Source organism: Chiloscyllium plagiosum, unplaced genomic scaffold (assembly GCF_037043375.1).
Source record: "Chiloscyllium plagiosum isolate Xiang-an unplaced genomic scaffold, Cpla_swu_hap1 HiC_scaffold_37, whole genome shotgun sequence".
NCBI classification, from domain to species: domain Eukaryota; kingdom Metazoa; phylum Chordata; class Chondrichthyes; order Orectolobiformes; family Hemiscylliidae; genus Chiloscyllium; species Chiloscyllium plagiosum.
The window spans coordinates 7,990,782-8,008,364 of NW_028270175.1; the positions used below are offsets into that span (position 1 = coordinate 7,990,782).

At 42.9% G+C, this 17,583-nt stretch overlaps 1 protein-coding gene across 3 annotated transcripts in view; it reads right to left on the reverse strand.

The window, feature by feature from the left end:
• Nucleotides 1–16,641, reverse strand: part of spsb1 (splA/ryanodine receptor domain and SOCS box containing 1) — a 93,790-nt gene extending 77,149 nt beyond the window's left edge. For 2 of the 3 annotated variants that reach the window (XM_043676175.2, XM_043676174.2), the window contains exon 1: nt 16,491–16,641. The gene's annotated coding sequence lies outside the window, so the exon portion shown is untranslated. Of the gene's footprint in view, nt 1–16,477 lie in introns of all 3 variants that reach the window. The other variant, XM_087980288.1, reaches the window with a different exon arrangement.
• Nucleotides 16,642–17,583: the final 942 nt, after the last annotated feature.

Consider the following 17,583-nt stretch of genomic DNA (forward strand, 5'->3'; position numbering starts at 1 on the left):
GAGATAGTTTGCAGATAGATAGATAGGTAGATGTTCAGTGAGCAGTCAAGGTGATGGGAAGGAAGGGTACAAGTGGGCGGCACGGTGGCACAGTGGTTAGCACTGCTGCCTCGCAGCGCCAGAGACCCGGGTTCAATTCCCGACTCAGGCGACTGACTGTGTGGAGTTTGCACGTTCTCCCCGTGTCTGCGTGGGTTTCCTCCGGGGGCTCCGGTTTCCTCCCACAGTCCAAAGATGTGCAAGTCAGGTGAATTGGCCATGCTAAATTGCCCGTAGTGTTAGGTAAAGGGGTAAATGTAGGGGTATGGGTGGGTTACGCTTCGGCGGGTCGGTGTGGACTTGTTGGGCCGAAGGGCCTGTTTCCACACTAAGTAATCTAATCTAAAAAAAAGTATTTCTCCCTTTACCAACAGACCCCAGAGAGAATAACCCATTTACTGGTTTAAGTATTGCTATGGTCTTAAAAGTACAGGGAGACAATGGCTCAGTGGTCACCACTGCTACCTCAGAGCTAGAGATCCAGGGGGTTTGATTCCTGTGTGGAGTTCTCCCTGTATCTGCGCAGGCTTCCTCTGGGTGCTCTGGTTTCCTCACACAGTCCAAAAAGACGTGCAGATTTGACTGATTGGCCATGTTAGATTAGATTCTCTATAGTGTGGAAACAGGCCCTTCGGCCCAACAAGTCCACACTGCCCCTCCAAACAGAAACCTATCCAAGCCCATTCCCCTACCCTATATTTACCCCTGACTAACACTGGGCAGTTTAGCATGGCCAATTCACCTGACCTGTACATCTTTGGATTGTGGGAGGAAACTGGAGCACCCAGAGGAAACCCATGCAGACACAGGGAGAATGTGCAAACTCCACACAGACAGGCAAGAATTGAACTCAGGACTCTGGTGCTGAGAGACAGTAGTGCTAACCACTGAGCCACCTTAAATTGTCCATATAGTGTCCAGGCTAGGTGGGTTAGCCATGGGAAATGCAGGGTTACAAGGATAAGATGGGATGGGATACTTGAAGGGTCAGTGCAGACTGGAGCTGAATAGCCTGCTTCCATGACAACTTTTTCTGGAAGTCTGGGCCCATTAAGCAGAGACTGGGGAAAACAAAAGTCAGCCAGTTGGATATGTGGATTTGAAAGAAACAGGTTCAGATTAGCTTTAAAGCTAAAAATCAGCACAACAACATGTGTAGCATGTCATTAAGTTATTCTATCTTGAGTTATAATTATCTTTTAAAAATTCCATCCATAAAATGTTAAAAATTCACATCAATTAGATTAAAAGAGATTATCACAGAACCCTCAAAGTTTTGGATTACAAGTTGGGTTTAAAAAAAAAAATTGTGCTGTTAATTCTAGGGCAATTAATCTGATCCTGGTCATGTTTTGCCCTTTTACCATACCCCATCCTTCGTTAATTTCTGCAGCAGATGAGCAGAGAAACAGCAGAAACCTCCCCCTCATGCCAAAGTGGAGTGTTCAAACCTTCAAACTCAGTTTGTACATTACTTGCTTGTCATCTTTGATCCTACTTCCCTTTAGAACCAAACTCCACACATCTCAAAACATATGATACACCACTGAATTTAAAGTTAGGCAGAAAGGGAAAAAAAAAGTCAGAACACAAAGCACTTTTTAATGGTGTGTGTAAACACACATTCATTGGCACACTTAAGATATCGTTTTGACAACATTGCCCAGAGTTTCACTACAGCCATGAGTTTTCAAAAGCAGAATACTTAAGTAGTCAGAAATCTAAAATTAAAATGAACCACAGGTCAAGCAGTGGGTGCTGAGAAAGAGAGCGTTTATGTGTCAGGTTCATGGCCCTCCGTCAGAACAGATCAGCATTGAAATGGGAGCAGTTATTGAGCCAGTGAGTGAAAGATGGGGATGGGGGAGGGAGAAGGAGAAAAGAAAAATGAAACAGATCTGTGATGGAGACCCAGGTGGGGACAGCAGGAGAAAGATCATCTAGAAACAAAACTTCAGGGTGCAGAAGGCCAAAACGAATGCTAACAGTTTAAAAAAAAAACAGATGAACAAAAAGACAAAGTGTAGATGAAAATAAAACAAAGTTTGAACCCCATCTGAACAAAGTGAAGGGAAACAGAACCCAGGAAAACAATTCTACCCTCTGCTTCCATTTGAGTTCAGAGTGCAGTACAGCAGAATTGGAGCCAGACGTGGACCATACGGCTTCTGATTCACTAGTACCCTTAAGGGAAGGAATGTGCCATCCTTACTGGTCAGGCCTACATGTAATTCCAGACCCAGAACAAGTGCGATTGACTCTTATAGAGTCATGGAGATGTACAGCATGGAAACTGACCCTTCGGTCAAACCTTTCCATGCCAACCAGATATCCCAACCCAATCTAGTCCCATCTGCCAGCACCCGACCCATATCCCTCCAAACCCTTCCTATTCATATACCCATCGAAATGCCGCTTCAGTGTTGCAATTGTACCAGCCTCCACCACATCCCCTGGCAGCTCATTCCATACACGTACCACCCTCTGAGAAAGAGTTGCCCCTTAGGTCTCATATCTTTTCCCTCTCACCCTAAACCCATGCCCTCTAGTTTTGGACTTCCCCAACCCAGGGAAAAGACTTTGCCTATTTATCCTATCCATGCCCCTCATGATTTTATAAACCTCTATAAGGTCACCCCTCAGCCTCCGACGCTCCAGGAAAAACAGCCCCAGCCTGTTCAGCCTCTCCCTATAGCTCAAATGCCCCAACCCTGGCAACATTCTCTAATCTTTTCTGAACCCTTTCAAGTTTCACAACATCTTTCCGATTCTACTGGTCTTTGGACAATAAAACACTGGCCTAACCAGCAACACCCTCATCTTGAGGATGTCTGGATTAAAATTACGCAGCAGTCATGGCGAATTCTTGCTTTTTTAAAAAGTTACTCATTAAAATGCCTTAAATCTATGGACTGTGAAAAAAAAAATTAAAAATGAGAGACACAGTTCTTAGTTTAACCTGTTTGAAACAAAAACCAACCACCACTGAACTGGTCAGTCATCAAATGATGAGCATTGAGTGGGCTTTATTCTTGGTGCTTCAACCAACCAAATGGTTATGATTATACAACCATTCCCATAAAGTCAGTCTAGTCTAAAAAAAAAAGACACAACATGAAACCTTTGAGAGGAATGCTAACTCATCCCCATACCACTATTTCCAAAATCTGTGACGGCAAGTTATGCAAAGTGCTTTACACAATTTTCAGTAAAGTGGATTAAAACAGAGGGAAAAGAAAAAGGAGTGGGAGCTAACTCTTGCGCAAGATAGGCAGGCAGACGTACCAACTCACTCATGTTTAGTTGCATAATTGAGACATACAGGAAAGTGACGAGTCTTTATTCTGAAATGTAATGATCAAGCAATGAAAGCCATTCTAAAAATTAACCTACCAGGTTCAATTTCATCAGTTTCTATACAAGCATGAAAGCTGACCCATACTCATTGCTCAGCTTGTAAAAAGCCAATACATGTCAGATAGAATAATGGCTATATCGCTGTTTTATTGTTTTGATATTACAGACGATCAAAACTGGAGTTTGTAGCCAGCTTATAGTTCTACTTCAAAAACAGATGAAAAACAGCCAGAATTGCATTTTTTTCCCCCAAAAGGCAGTCAAAAAAAAAAGCAGAGTCAGATGAGGAAATTGCATCAGCCAATATTGAAGAAATATTCATTTCCTCCTGTCTGATGACTCACAGCCAAGTACACGGTGCACGGTAAAGTCAGCTGTACTATTCAGGCACACCACATGCCTTCAGTAGCGTTACAACGTTTTTTTTTAAAAAAAGATTCCTACTTCTGGTGGTCACTGACTCCTGCTGGCAACGTCTGGCATGCAAGCCACCTGAAAGCAGGTTTACCTGGAGAAGCTAAGCAAAGAGGAGGAAACATGCCAAGAACCAGCATATCTGCTGGAGTGGCAATTCCAGCACAGGGGTAGACAGGGGTGGTTTCAGACCGGAATGCAGATTGGGCTGCGCAATGTTCCTTTGTTTAAAAAAAATATATTATTTATTTTGTGAACAGTTTCAAATTTGATTTGAGATATTTCAATGTATCTAACATAAAACTGTCAAAAGCCATTAAAATTTCAATTTTTTTTAGCTTTAGCTTGAACCAAAGAGCAAGTGGTAACAATCATTTTAGTGACCATTCATTAATAAAACCCTTCTCAATAGCATGCTGGAGGGTACAACACCAAATTCACTGAACCAGCAGTTCACTGCAAGATAGGCAATAAACACTGACCCAGCTAGTGACCGCTAGGTCTTACCAAGCAGTGGCATAAAAAAAACGCACTATTTTCAGAATCAATATTGCCAAACAAGACTGCTGAAAGAGGATCATGAAAAATTTTAAAAACAGTTTAAACATGCCAACAAACTCAACAGTCGTCATGTTTTCTTCAAACCTTAAGTCATGGTTTAAGTAGGGACAACTTGACTGGTTTAAAAAAAGCTTCATACACAAGAATTAAGAATAGGAAACAAATAGAATTCTTGCAAGAATAACATGGCAAATTCTTATCTTAAACCCTGTCTGCTCCAGGAGGATGTGGTTACTCATTTAAAATTATGCTTTGATCACTACACACAGAAAGCACATTTGCTTCAAAAGGTAGTCAAGTTACACCCCCAACACCCACCCCCCCAAAAACCAGCATCTTTTGATCAGTCTCCAACAAATTTAGGGAAGTAACATGAAATGGAGTTGTGTTAGCTGTGGGACTTTCCTATCTTTGTGGTAGGGATTTAATGTCTGATTTAAAGCATCACATCATAGTTCTGCATATTTAATGGCAGAGTGTATTTGTCGTCATCAGTGGATATGGTTATCTTTAATGAACAGCTGCACTAGGAAAAGTACACTCCACAGAATTTAAAAAAACTGATTTGTTAAAGAAACTAGGACCCTCAGCATGCTACTGAAAATAGAAGCTGCAGAAGGGGTGGTACAGTGGTTAGCACTGCTGCCTCAGTGCCAGGGACCCAGGTTTGATTCCAGCCTTGGGCAACTGTGAGTTTGCACATTCTCCCAGTGCACGAATTTCTTCCAGGTTCTCTGGTTTCCTCCCACAGTCCAAAAAAGGGTGAACTGGCCAGGTGAGAAATTGCCCAATTTGTGTTAGGTGCGATGGTCAGAGGGGAATGGGTCTGGGTGGGTTACTCGGAGGGTCGGTGGGGACTTATTGGGCCGAAGGGCCTGTTTCCCACACTGTAGGGAATCTAAAAATCAAGTTGTTGCTATTCACTCATACTAAAACTAGAACCATTTCAGTAGTTTTAATTTTTTGAAAGCTCCCCATGATCAAAATGAGTTGGATGAAGTACTCTCTCATTTACTACAGCAGGGCACACAAGACATCCAGAAACAAACATGGGTCTGCACAGGGACCTAGACCAAAAAAAAATGTTCAGAGGCCCCAGCTATTATTCAGGCGTACGGGTTCAAGTGCTGCAGCAGCTGGGGAGGAACTTTAAACATTCAATTCATAAAATTTAACAGCAGTGGTGGTTCAATAATCATGGAGATTGTGAATCTTTTAGTGTTTCCTCCCCCCGCCCCCCATTTGATTTGTTCTGGAAAAGCATATAGAATGTCAAATCACTACCCCTACCCTTGATGGAATTAGTCTCACCCCCTGACACATTATTAGTCAGACACTAGGCTCGGTCTTAGTTAAGTAATACACAAAGATTTCTGCTCAATGACTAGTCACATTACAGCCAGGATACATGGTCTCAGGAGGAAATAGGCTCAAATTAAACTCCTTTAGCTACATTTTAAACACAGAATACTCAAACACACATGTTAGCTTCTTCTGGAGGAGTTCTCTTGATGGGGTGGACCTGATCTTGTGATGTCAGTTAACCCTTTCAGGTACCTGAAAAGGTATCAGGCTTGAAAGATTGTACTTTACTGCATTACCCCAGTCTGGGCCTCACCCTCCTCCAGATCCCTAGGAATGCTGACAATATCTTTCCAATTGTTCACTCAACATAATGGACCACATGCCAAAGTGATGGGGAGCAACAGTGAAGCAATTAATAAGTGATCCTAAACATTTCTGTAACAGTTCACAAACACTGCTATTCAATTAGTTCAGGCCAGGCTGTCCTCACCAGCTAAGGGGAGTAGAATTGAATTCTGTATTTTACAGGATTGACCATAGCACCTTTCAAAGAAACAGTACTACTTCCTTTTTCCAAAGGAAAGACAAACATTAGTCTTTTATACAGGCCAGAATACATAAATCCATGACATGGCTCACAAAATTTAACATACCATTTTAAACAGCATCGACACATTTCAATCTCACACAGCACCATGTCCCATTCTGTTGGGAAGATGAATCTCTTACACATTTTAACATAGTTATCAGGAACTACTAAAAACCGCTCCTTGCATTAGCACATTTCTGCAAGAGTCAAAATCATACCTTTCACCTGTCCCAAGTTGATGCCCAATTCAATGCCTTCCTTCCTTCCTTCCTCCCTCCAGTTAGCCTTAAACCATTAATACCAGCTTACATCGGCTTTCAACAGCCTTAGTCACCGAAGTTTTTACTATGTTTTGTAAATCAATCACAGAAGGTCAGCGCCTTCAAAATGAAGTATCCAAATATGGATTCTCAACCTACACTAAAACAGCAACAGCTACGATAAACAACCAACCAAACCTTGCAAGACTGAAGACAGAGAAATGAGCTGGTAAACAAACACAGGAGAACAGCCAAAACATTTTAAAAGATGTCATCCATGTGCTATAAACTATGCACCACCACATGCCAGATTCCCAGAAGGCCTGTGGTTAGGGAAGCTTCTGAAGACAATACTCTCACCACCCACTCGGCCAGCCAGCCTCTGATCAGTCTCAAGGCACCAAATCAATGACTCGACAGCAGCATGACCTCCTTGGCTTGAGCCCTGTTACTCTAGCTCTGTAAAACTGTGCTTCTTTCCTGTTCCAGACTGTAAGCTATGATCAGACTTGCTACTTTTTGCACTCCACAAAAATTAGCTTCTGCCTTTTTATGTTCTGTTCACATGAAATGTTCTGGGAATGCTGATGGGGCTCAAGTCTGCTACACACCCTACTACAAGAGAAAAACTTGGTCCCACAACGTGCATGAAACAGCTTGTAGCCATTTATCATGCCACTAGATTCATGGACAGAGATCAATGAAAAAAGCATAGTCGGTGAACCTTTCAGACAAGCAGCCATTTGTATTGGGCACGATTTGGAGGGACAGCACTTTGCAATTGCAACCCTTAAGAGGGAGTGGCCAGGGAAAACATCAAGGAATTTGGTGGATAATCTCTGCTGGCGCTTCTGCCATTGTAAAGCTATAAATAAATAAATAAATAAATAAATAAATAAATAAATAAATAAATACTTTAAACCCTCTGACCCTTGCTGGCACAGAGTGGAATCAGATGACATTTCCAGGATTTACATATCATTGCAATAAATCCACATGTACAGCACAGTTCAATTTATATAGAATAGAGTCATCACTTCAAGTATGGGTGGGAACACAGAAGAACATCTGGTCCACTGAAATTTTTTGCCAATGCAGAAAGTCCCAGGTAAGATACATTTTCATAAGAAGCACAATCAATAAACTAGATCAAAATACACAAGACAACTAACATTTATTCAATGCTGGAATGAAAAATACAGTTAGTTATAATATTAATTCAGGAAAACTAAATGATTTTATAAATAAAATAATTCCCTTTTGGCAAAAGGAGTATTTACTGCTGTACTCAAACAGCTAAGGAGATTTACATCAACTGCATGAGTAATACCATAAACCATTATACTGGAGTGCTGTGGAGTCAATTACATTCACATAATTGCCCAATAGCTTTACACAGTAAAGGAAGACCGACACCCTTGCAAAACTACACCCTAGTAATGTACTCCTGCATCAGTACATTACTAGTTCTAAACAGAAACCACATTTCATGAGAAAGTGCTTTCCTCAGACCCTGCTTCACCAATGTGTGATCAAATATGATGCTAGTCATTTGCTGGCATCTAAACCACAGATGTCATGATGTATGCTTTTAGCTGAAGGGAACGAAACCAAAAATTCAATAGCTTGCTTGCACAGAGACACCCCACTTGATCTGACCTTTAAGCTAGCATTGCCAGGCATTGTAATGATGGCTGTCAAGTTGATTGCACAGACTTGTTACTCAGGTGTGAATTGATACATCATTTTATTTACAATGGTTATGCAAGCGACCAACTCACCCAGTCTTAGAGGTGTTTTTAAAATTATAAAAGCTACCAACTCCCAGCATAAAGTTGCCAATGCTAATTAGAATTCCAGCTGCTTTGTTAGCTCTGCTGCCTCACAGCACCAGGGATCTGGGTTCAATTCCAGCCACGGGTGACTGTGCAAACTCGACACATTCTCCCAGTGTCTGTGTGGATTTCCTCCAGGTTCTCCGGTTTTCTCCCACAGTCCAAAGATGTGCAGGTTAGGATGGATTGGCCATGCTAAATTGCCTACTGTTAGGTGTATTAGTCAGGGGTAAATATAAAGGTCGGGGAATGGGTCTGGGTGGACTTGCTGGGTTGAAGGAGTGAGTTTCCATACTGTAGGGAATTTAATCTAATCTCCTTTTACCTTCACTCCAGTGTCCCTCAAGTTTTCAGTATTCATGCAGGTGAACAGAAATCTGCAACACTAAGATTTTACCAACCATCCTGTTGAAGGGTCATTTTCAATGCTATTCCAGATGAGCTCTACTACTATTTAGCCTTTCCCACAAAAAAAAAATCAATTATTTCCCATCTTTGAACTTAGTGTCTAAGTGATGTGTAAAAGGTTAAGCAGCTTAAACTTTTCACATAGATTGTGTACACATGGTTACTATGCTGTAGTTTAAAGAATACTGAAACTTCAGATGCGTGACAGACAATGCTTAAAAGTTGTTATTTTGTTTCCATAGTAATAAAGTTACTTGCCTCATCCAAATATTCAGGCATAACATTTTGGAATCAAGCCTCTAGACAGCACAGATGTTCGAATGCGCTGTGAAAAGACATTTGCCTTGCTTCCAACAGCAGCCCAATTCTCAGTGATAGCTCTCCATATGAACATGGTCACAGTATACTTGGAGATGCCCACTCAAAATAAAATTCCTCATGCTCCCAAAAAGCAGCAACTTGAAGCTGTAAGCACCAAAAGCAGGGAATTCACAGCTGCATCACTCCGATCTAACCAGCCACTGCCTCAACTGACCTGGTCACCTGCATGTTTAATTACCAAACATGCACCAGAATATATGTGATCCACAGGCTGGCTTTCGTTTGAACCTGTTCTGTACAATTAGTTGGTGCCAAATAAAACACAAAAAAGTTTCCAGCAGCTTTAGTTTAAATATAACCTGCAGAAAAAATGCTGCAAGGCCAGAATGGCTTTTAAAAGTATATTGATGACTTGCAGTCATTTCTTCCAAACTCCCCCTCCAAAAAAAAACTCTCCAATTCATGTGACGTGGGTGTCATTTGGTGGTCCATCCCTTGCCGCCTTGGGCAGAGTGGATGATGAGGAGCAGCCTTATTGACCCACAGTCCATCTGATGTCAGCATTCCTACAATGCTGTTAGAGACAGAGGAAGAGTTTCAGTATTCCCATCCAGCAACACTTGAAAAAAGGACAGGAATATATTTCCAAGTCATGATGGTTGGTGTTGATTAAGGGAACTCGCAGTTGTTGTTGGTGGTATCCCTTCACAATGTTTTCCTCAGTGGCTGCACACAGTACATCAAATGCATTTCAGATAAAATGTAGTACTCAAATACATTACTTTTTCTCATTCAAAATTGTTACAGTATAAAATGGATCCAGAAATACTGAAAAAAAAAATAACTTTATACCTAAGAGAGGAAGGCTGATTTCTGGACTTTTCCCCCATTCCTCCTCAGCTCCAAGTAGATGCCACATTTATTCAATTGAAAGCGACCTGCCATTTTGCATCCTGTTCCTCCCTTCCAGCAGACTGCTCCACATGTCTTCTCTACTCAGCACTATCCAAGAATCTTTGGTGTTTTTTTTGTAGTACAAGCAGTACAGCTACTGAGCACTGGCAGTGGACAGAGTGCCAATCAAACAGCTGCTTTGTCCCAGATGGTGTCAAGTTTCTGGGGGTGTTGTTGGAGCTGCACCCATCCAGGCAAGTGGGAAGCATTCCATCACACTCCTGATGGGAGCCTTGAAAATGGTGGTCAGGCTTTGGAGAGTCAGGTGGCGTAGTCCTAGCCAGAGTGCTCTTAAAGCTGTATTTATATTTCGAGTCCAGTTGTGTTTCAGGTCAATGGTAACCCCCAGGATGTTGACAGTGGGGGTGGAATTTCAGTGATGGTAACATCATTGAATGTCAAGAGGTAGTGGTTGGATTGCCTCTTACTGGAGATGGTCATAGCCTGACATTTGTCAGCCCAATCCTGGATATTGTTCAAAATGCAACAAGATCTGCACATGGACTGCTTCGGTATATGAAGATTTGCAAATTATGCTGAACATTGTGCAGCACTTTTTACTTTAGCATTTGGGGATATCCCCAAGGTCATACAGGCTGGATATATGGAACAGGCAAAGTTACAGCTGCATGTGCCAATACCGAAGAGGAGGATTGGGGTTACACTGAATATTAGTTAAATATGTACACATTCAACACCAAATCAGTAACCAAGGAAGTAAAAGCAATTAGTCCAAGTCAGATATACAGCACAGAAACAGACCCTTCAGTCCAAACCTCTATGCCAACTAGATATCCCAACCTAATCTCATCCTATTTGCCAGGACTTGGCCCATATTCCTCTAAACCCTTTCTAGTCATATACACATCCAGATGCCTTTAAACTGTCACAATTGTACCATCATCCACCACTTCCTCTGGCAGCTCATTCCATAGATGCACAACCTTGTGTGGAAGAGTTGCCCCTTTCGGTCCCTTTTATATATCTGTCTGTCTTTCTCCTCTCACCCTAAACCTATGCCCTCTAGATCTGGACTCCCCCCAGCCCAGGGAATAGACTTAGCTATTCATCCTATCCATGACCTTCATGATTATAATAGAGGTTGATAAGGAGACCCTTCAGTTTCTAACACTCCAGGAAAAACAGCCCCAGCCTATTTAGCCTCTCCCTATAGCTCAAACCCTCCAACCCTGGCAAAGGGAGCAAATCAAACAGTCAAGGCAGACAGGAACAAAGCAGAGAATGAGGTAAATGCAGTTTAATTTCAGTCCTACCTCAATGCAAGGGGCCTAACAGGTAAGGCAGATTAACTCAGGGCATGGTTAGGAACATGGGACTGGGATATCGTAGCAATTATGGAAACATGGCTCAGGGATGGATAGGACTGGCAGCTAAACATTCCAGGATACAAATACTGTAGGAAGAATAGAAAGAGGGGTGAGAGGAGGGGGAAGCGGTATTTTGTAAGGAACAACATTACTGCTGTACTGAGGGAAGATATTCCTGGGAATACATCCAGGGAAGCTATTTGGGTGAAACTGAGAAATAAGAAAGGGATGACCATCTTACTGGATTATATTATAGATCCTTAATAGTCACCAGGAAATGGAGATGGGGACTTCAGTTATCTGGAAGAATAATACGGTGTTTATGGTGGGGGATTTTAACTTTCCAAAACAGACTGAGACTGCCATTGTTTTAAAGGGTTTAGATGGAGAGCAATTTGTTAAGTGTATACAAGAACATTTGATTCAGTATGTGGATGTACCTACTAGAGAAGGTGCAAACCATGACCTACTCTTGGGAAATAAGGCAGGGCAGGTGACGGAGGTGTCAGTGGGGGAGCACTTTGGGGCCAGCGACCATAATTCTGTTAGATTTAAAAATTAGTGATGGAAAAGGATAGACCAGATCTAAAAGTTGAAGTTCTAAACTGGAGGAAAGCTAATTTGATGGTATTAGGAAAGAACTTTCAAAAGCTGATTAGGGTCAAATGTTTGCAGGTAAAGGGGCGGCAGGAAAATGGGAAGCCTTCACAGAGGAGATAACAGGAGCCCAGAGAAAGTATATTCCCGTTCAGGTGAAAGGAAAGACTGGTAGATGTAGGGAATGCTGGATAACTAGAGAAATTGAGGGTTTGGTTAAGAAAAAGGAAGCATACATCAGGTATAGACAGGATAGATCGAGTGAATCCTGAAAAAAAGTATAAAGGCAGTAGGAGTATACTTAAGAGGGAAATCAGGAGAGCACAAAAGGGGACGTGAGATAGCTTCGGCAAATAGAGTTAAGGATAATCCAAAAGGGTTTTTACAAACACATTAAGGACAAAAGAATAACTAGGGAAGGAATAGGGCACCTCAAAGATCAGCAAGTCAGCCTGTGTGGAGCCACAAGAGATGAGTATTTTGCATCCATGCTTACTGAGGAGAAGACATGGAAGACAGAATGTGGGGAAATAGTGTCAGAGTTGAAGAATCAGAGATGTACAGCATGGAAACAGATCCTTTGATCCAACGCATCCATGCCGACCAGATATCCCAACCCAATCTAGTCCCTCCTGCCAGCACCCAGCCCATATCCCTCCAAACACTTCCTATTCATATACCCATTCAGATGCCTTTTAAATGTTGCAATTTTACTAGCCTCCACCATTTCTTCTGGCAGCTCAGTCCTGAGCTGCCATTTCCAGTGGTAAGGAACAGCCAGGCAACTAGAGACCAATGAGCCTGACATTGGTGGTGGGCAAATTGTTGGAGGGAATCCTGAGGGACAGGATTTACATGTATTTTGAAAGGAAAGGACAGGACTGATTAGGGATGGTCAACATGGCTTTGTTGACATGGGATGGTCAACATGGAATGATCATAACTCATTTAAGTTATCATTTATCCAAACACCAATACTACGCACGAGCATTAAGGTCACATTCCCAACAATAGCACCCACTCATTTTTTATTCACTAATCCAATACAGCAGACTGCATTTCCAGACACACAATTACTCACTTCAGGGCAAGTGCCAAACTCCATATTTGACAAGGAAAAAAAAAGTGTTTGTCTATATTTCAAATAATTCCAACCAAATACATTAGAATAATATCAATTAGCTCAGTGCATTGTTTACATGTGGCCTAACAGAAACTGCTACACATTAAAATAGGGCCAACTGTAATTGTCTGATAGATTACAGAATGGCTTCCCAGAGTTGGATTGGCATCCCAAGGCAACTGAACAGCTCAGATTTGAGACAATGTCAGTCAAGGAGCTCCCACTGAGTTATAACAGCATGCTCCCTCTAACATGACCCCTCCCCCCTGCCATCACCTTCCCCTCACTGACCCACTGCCTACTGAGAGGGGTCACTATTTTTAAAACCTTGAGATGGCATAACAAAAAATATAGTCTTATGGGTCAGTGTAATATCCCTTGGTAAACCCCCCCTCCCCCACCGAGATGCAATGTATGTAGATCATGCAAATCTTCATTTGTATGATTTGTATCTTCTGCCAGAACTAAAAGATGAAGCAATAACTGGAGTGGCGATTTCTGCCATGGATTATTGGTATTTACCCAATTTCTGATACTAAAACAGGTTAAGAGATCCAGTGCTGCAAGGAAGCAAGGAATCCTGAACATCTGCAAAGGGACAAGTCTAATGTTTACAGTTTCCTCCAAATCCCCTGTCTGTTTCGCTGCGCGACAAATCGGCACATCCTCTTCAAACCAAACTGTTCCAGCCGCCAAGTAACTTTCAGATATCGAAAAGAAAGCCCATTTCAGGCAGATGTTTCCTACTGGCGTCCAACTTTGAAGCCAATTTTACGATTCACTGTCTAAAGAAGTGACTGTGCCTGGTTTCAGCTAGCACGGTCTTCAATTTCCAAAGCAGTTTGGCCCCAAAGAGCTAGTGTCACTAAATAATAGACAATTCTCACATCTTAAAGACACAAGGTCAAGAAGCCAACGATTCGCTCACAGAAAGGAATCCAAATGCTGTACATAAATGAGGATTTGCATGACCTACATACATCATATCTAGTGAGTTTAGACAGTGGGAAGGCAGAGGTTTAGTGGTTACATCACTGGAATAGTAATTCAGAACATCAGGCTATTGTTCTGGGAACAAGGGCTTGAATCCTGCCATAAACAGATAGTGAAATTCAAAAATCAATACCTGCCATTAGGTAAGTTCTCTGCTCCAAACAGGTAACCGCTGTTAATTGTAGCAAAACCCCATCTGGAAAACTAGCATCCTTTATGAAGAAATCTGCCATCTTAGCTGCTCTGGTCTACATAAACCTTGAGAGCCACAGCAATGCGGTTGGCTCTTAACCGCCTGCTAGGCAATTGATAGCCAGCAACCCTACATCCCATGAACAAAATCAAGGTCTTAAAAAAAAAGTCATGCACAGATGGAACTAAGAACTCTGAATCCTCCATATTTAAAAGTTGAAGGTGTCAATATTCCTTGGTGTTGGAGGTTCACTTATACACAAGTTTCATACCCTGTAATGCTTCCCCCCCCACCTCCAAACCAAGCTGACAAAGTACAGTAACAGACAAGGGCACAGCAGCTGGAGTTTCAACATCAATCTGGAACTGAAAAGCTACATTTGGGGATGGTGACCATGAAACTATCATGGATCATCTTAAAAAGGCAGCTGGTATTTCGGGGAAGGAAATCTGCCAGCCTTAGCTGACCAGGACCATGTAAGCCTCAACCCAAGGTAAGGCTGTAAACTCAGCTGCCCTCAAATGAATTGGGAAGCCACTCAGGTTAAGGGATGGGCAACAAACACTAACAAAAAAAAAGTGAATCATATTTCTGATAACTCAGAAGCTGGTGCCTGCAAATGACCATACTGCATGAAAAAAAATCCCAACAGCCTAAAATCAGAAACTTCCTGTAGGAACTTTGAGCTTCCAAGGAATGCATCATGTTAAAAAAAAGTGTAACATTCCTGCTGGTTAACACAGCAGTTTAAGAATTGCTGCAATTCTGGCATTATCATAAACTACATCATACTGCAGCTGTAACAATGAAGATTTACCATCCAATTAAGCTATCGTACCAGCACTGAGGATTCTCAATCTTGTGAAACATACTATTAAAAAAAAAGATCTGTGAAGTACTAGAACAAATGCAACAAGTTGTGTTTCAATGTAACAAATTATTCCCTCTTGTGCATGTCGTGCAAGTTGCTTAGCAATGTTATGAACTAAGCGAGCCAGTGCCAATGATTCAAGCAGGACAAATCTGCTGTTAATAAAAAGTACAATAGATCAGTAATGTCAATGCCAGCATCGCATGCATTCATTCACCCAAGAGCTAATCCAACACAACGTTAGCAAGCAGCATTTTTACCACAACCAGCCATCCTAAATATGCCTGAAAGCAACATAATTCACTCATCCTTAACACATTTGACTCCTGCAGAGTTAAGCAATCTAAAAAATTCACACAGAACATGTACTTGAGCCAAATCAATTGTGTTTAGATAGCGCAGACTGAAATATTTTTGCATCCCTGAATATTCATCAACAGAGTAAGAACTATCAACTCTGAAAGGCCTTCCCACATTCTTTTTGCTCTCCCCATGGTCCTCGGCAGTTGTACTATTTTTAGAAGCACTTAAGGAGATCCAAGCTCTGGAATATTTGCCAAAAATACAGATCAACTGCATAGCAAAGAAAAAAATAAAATACACACGCCTGAGATGCTGCAGGGAGATAGATTTACATGTTTAGAAGATAAAACAGCTGCAAAAACAATACAACTGCAGCAAAGGGCGATTTCAGCGGACAGATGTGGCTACACGTCAAATGGGGCAAGAGTTGGGGAGGTACCGAATTTGAAGGAGTTAGATGGCTGGGCAAGACCTGACGGTAGTCTCACAGCCAAACGGGCACCAGAAACCATTGCAAAACAAGAGAGAGACAGTTTCGAAAGAAAAAGTGCTTCCCCACTGGGCGGGCAGGCGGTTGCCAGGTGACTAAAATAAACCACCACAGAACTCTCTCACAGACATACACAACAACTAAAAAAACAAGCCTCGATGCATTTGCTCAGCTCCCCCATAAAAAGCAAGAGGACAACCCGGCTCCGATATTCCGGGTCACAAGTTCAGCTATCTTTACACTGAAGTTGGCTCGCATTCACATTCACATTCAAATATTTAAACAGAAAAGAAACCGAATACAAGTCTAACGGAAGACCACGAAAAAACTGAGGAAACTGAACGCCTCCACACAGTTGAAAACCTAATTACAGAAAAAAAAACACGCTCGCCACCAACAAAAGAATATTTTCAAACAGCATCTTCAAGAGAATTATTATTGCTCCTGGGAAGGGAAAGCTCCGGAGCTGAACATTTTGTATCCACTGACGCCGCGACTGAGAGGTTACAATGTTGCAGCCTGAAGAGATACATTACCAGAAATGGTTACCTCGGCAGATGTGCAACTTCCTCAAGTTCTTCCCCGGGTTATTCTTCACTCTCACTCAAAGTATCCCTTTCGGTAGCAAAGCCCCGATGGTAACTAACAGTTATGGCGGCAAACTATTACCCTCACGCTCTCTCTCTCCCTCAGTCACTCTCTCTCCAGCTTTTATCCGCCTTCATCTAACTCCGCCAGGCAGCGCCTCCCAGCCAGAGTACCCCTACCGTACCACCCCGAGTACAACACCCCCCTCAATCCCTACCGTAATACATCTAACTCCGCCAGGCAGCGCCTCCCAGCCAGAGTACCCCTACCGTACCACCCCGAGTACAACACCCCCCCTCAATCCCTACCGTAATACATCTAACTCCGCCAGGCAGCGCCTCCCAGCCAGAGTACCCCTACCGTACCACCCCGAGTACAACACCCCCCTCAATCCCTACCGTAATACATCTAACTCCGCCAGGCAGCGCCTCCCAGCCAGAGTACCCCTACCGTACCACCCCGAGTACAACACCCCCCTCAATCCCTACCGTAATACATCTAACTCCGCCAGGCAGCGCCTCCCAGCCAGAGTACCCCTACCGTACCACCCCGAGTACAACACCCCCCTCAATCCCTACCGTAATACATCTAACTCCGCCAGGCAGCGCCTCCCAGCCAGAGTACCCCTACCGTACCACCCCGAGTACAACACCCCCCTCAATCCCTACCGTAATACATCTAACTCCGCCAGGCAGCGCCTCCCAGTCAGAGTACCCCTACCGTACCACCCCGAGTACAACACCCCCCTCAATCCCTACCGTAATACATCTAACTCCGCCAGGCAGCGCCTCCCAGCCAGAGTACCCCTACCGTACCACCCCGAGTACAACACCCCACTCAATCCCTACCGTAATACATCTAACTCCGCCAGGCAGCGCCTCCCAGCCAGAGTACCCCTACCGTACCACCCCGAGTACAACACCCCCCTCAATCCCTACCGTAATACATCTAACTCCGCCAGGCAGCGCCTCCCAGTCAGAGTACCCCTACCGTACCACCCCGAGTACAACACCCCACTCAATCCCTACCGTAATACATCTAACTCCGCCAGGCA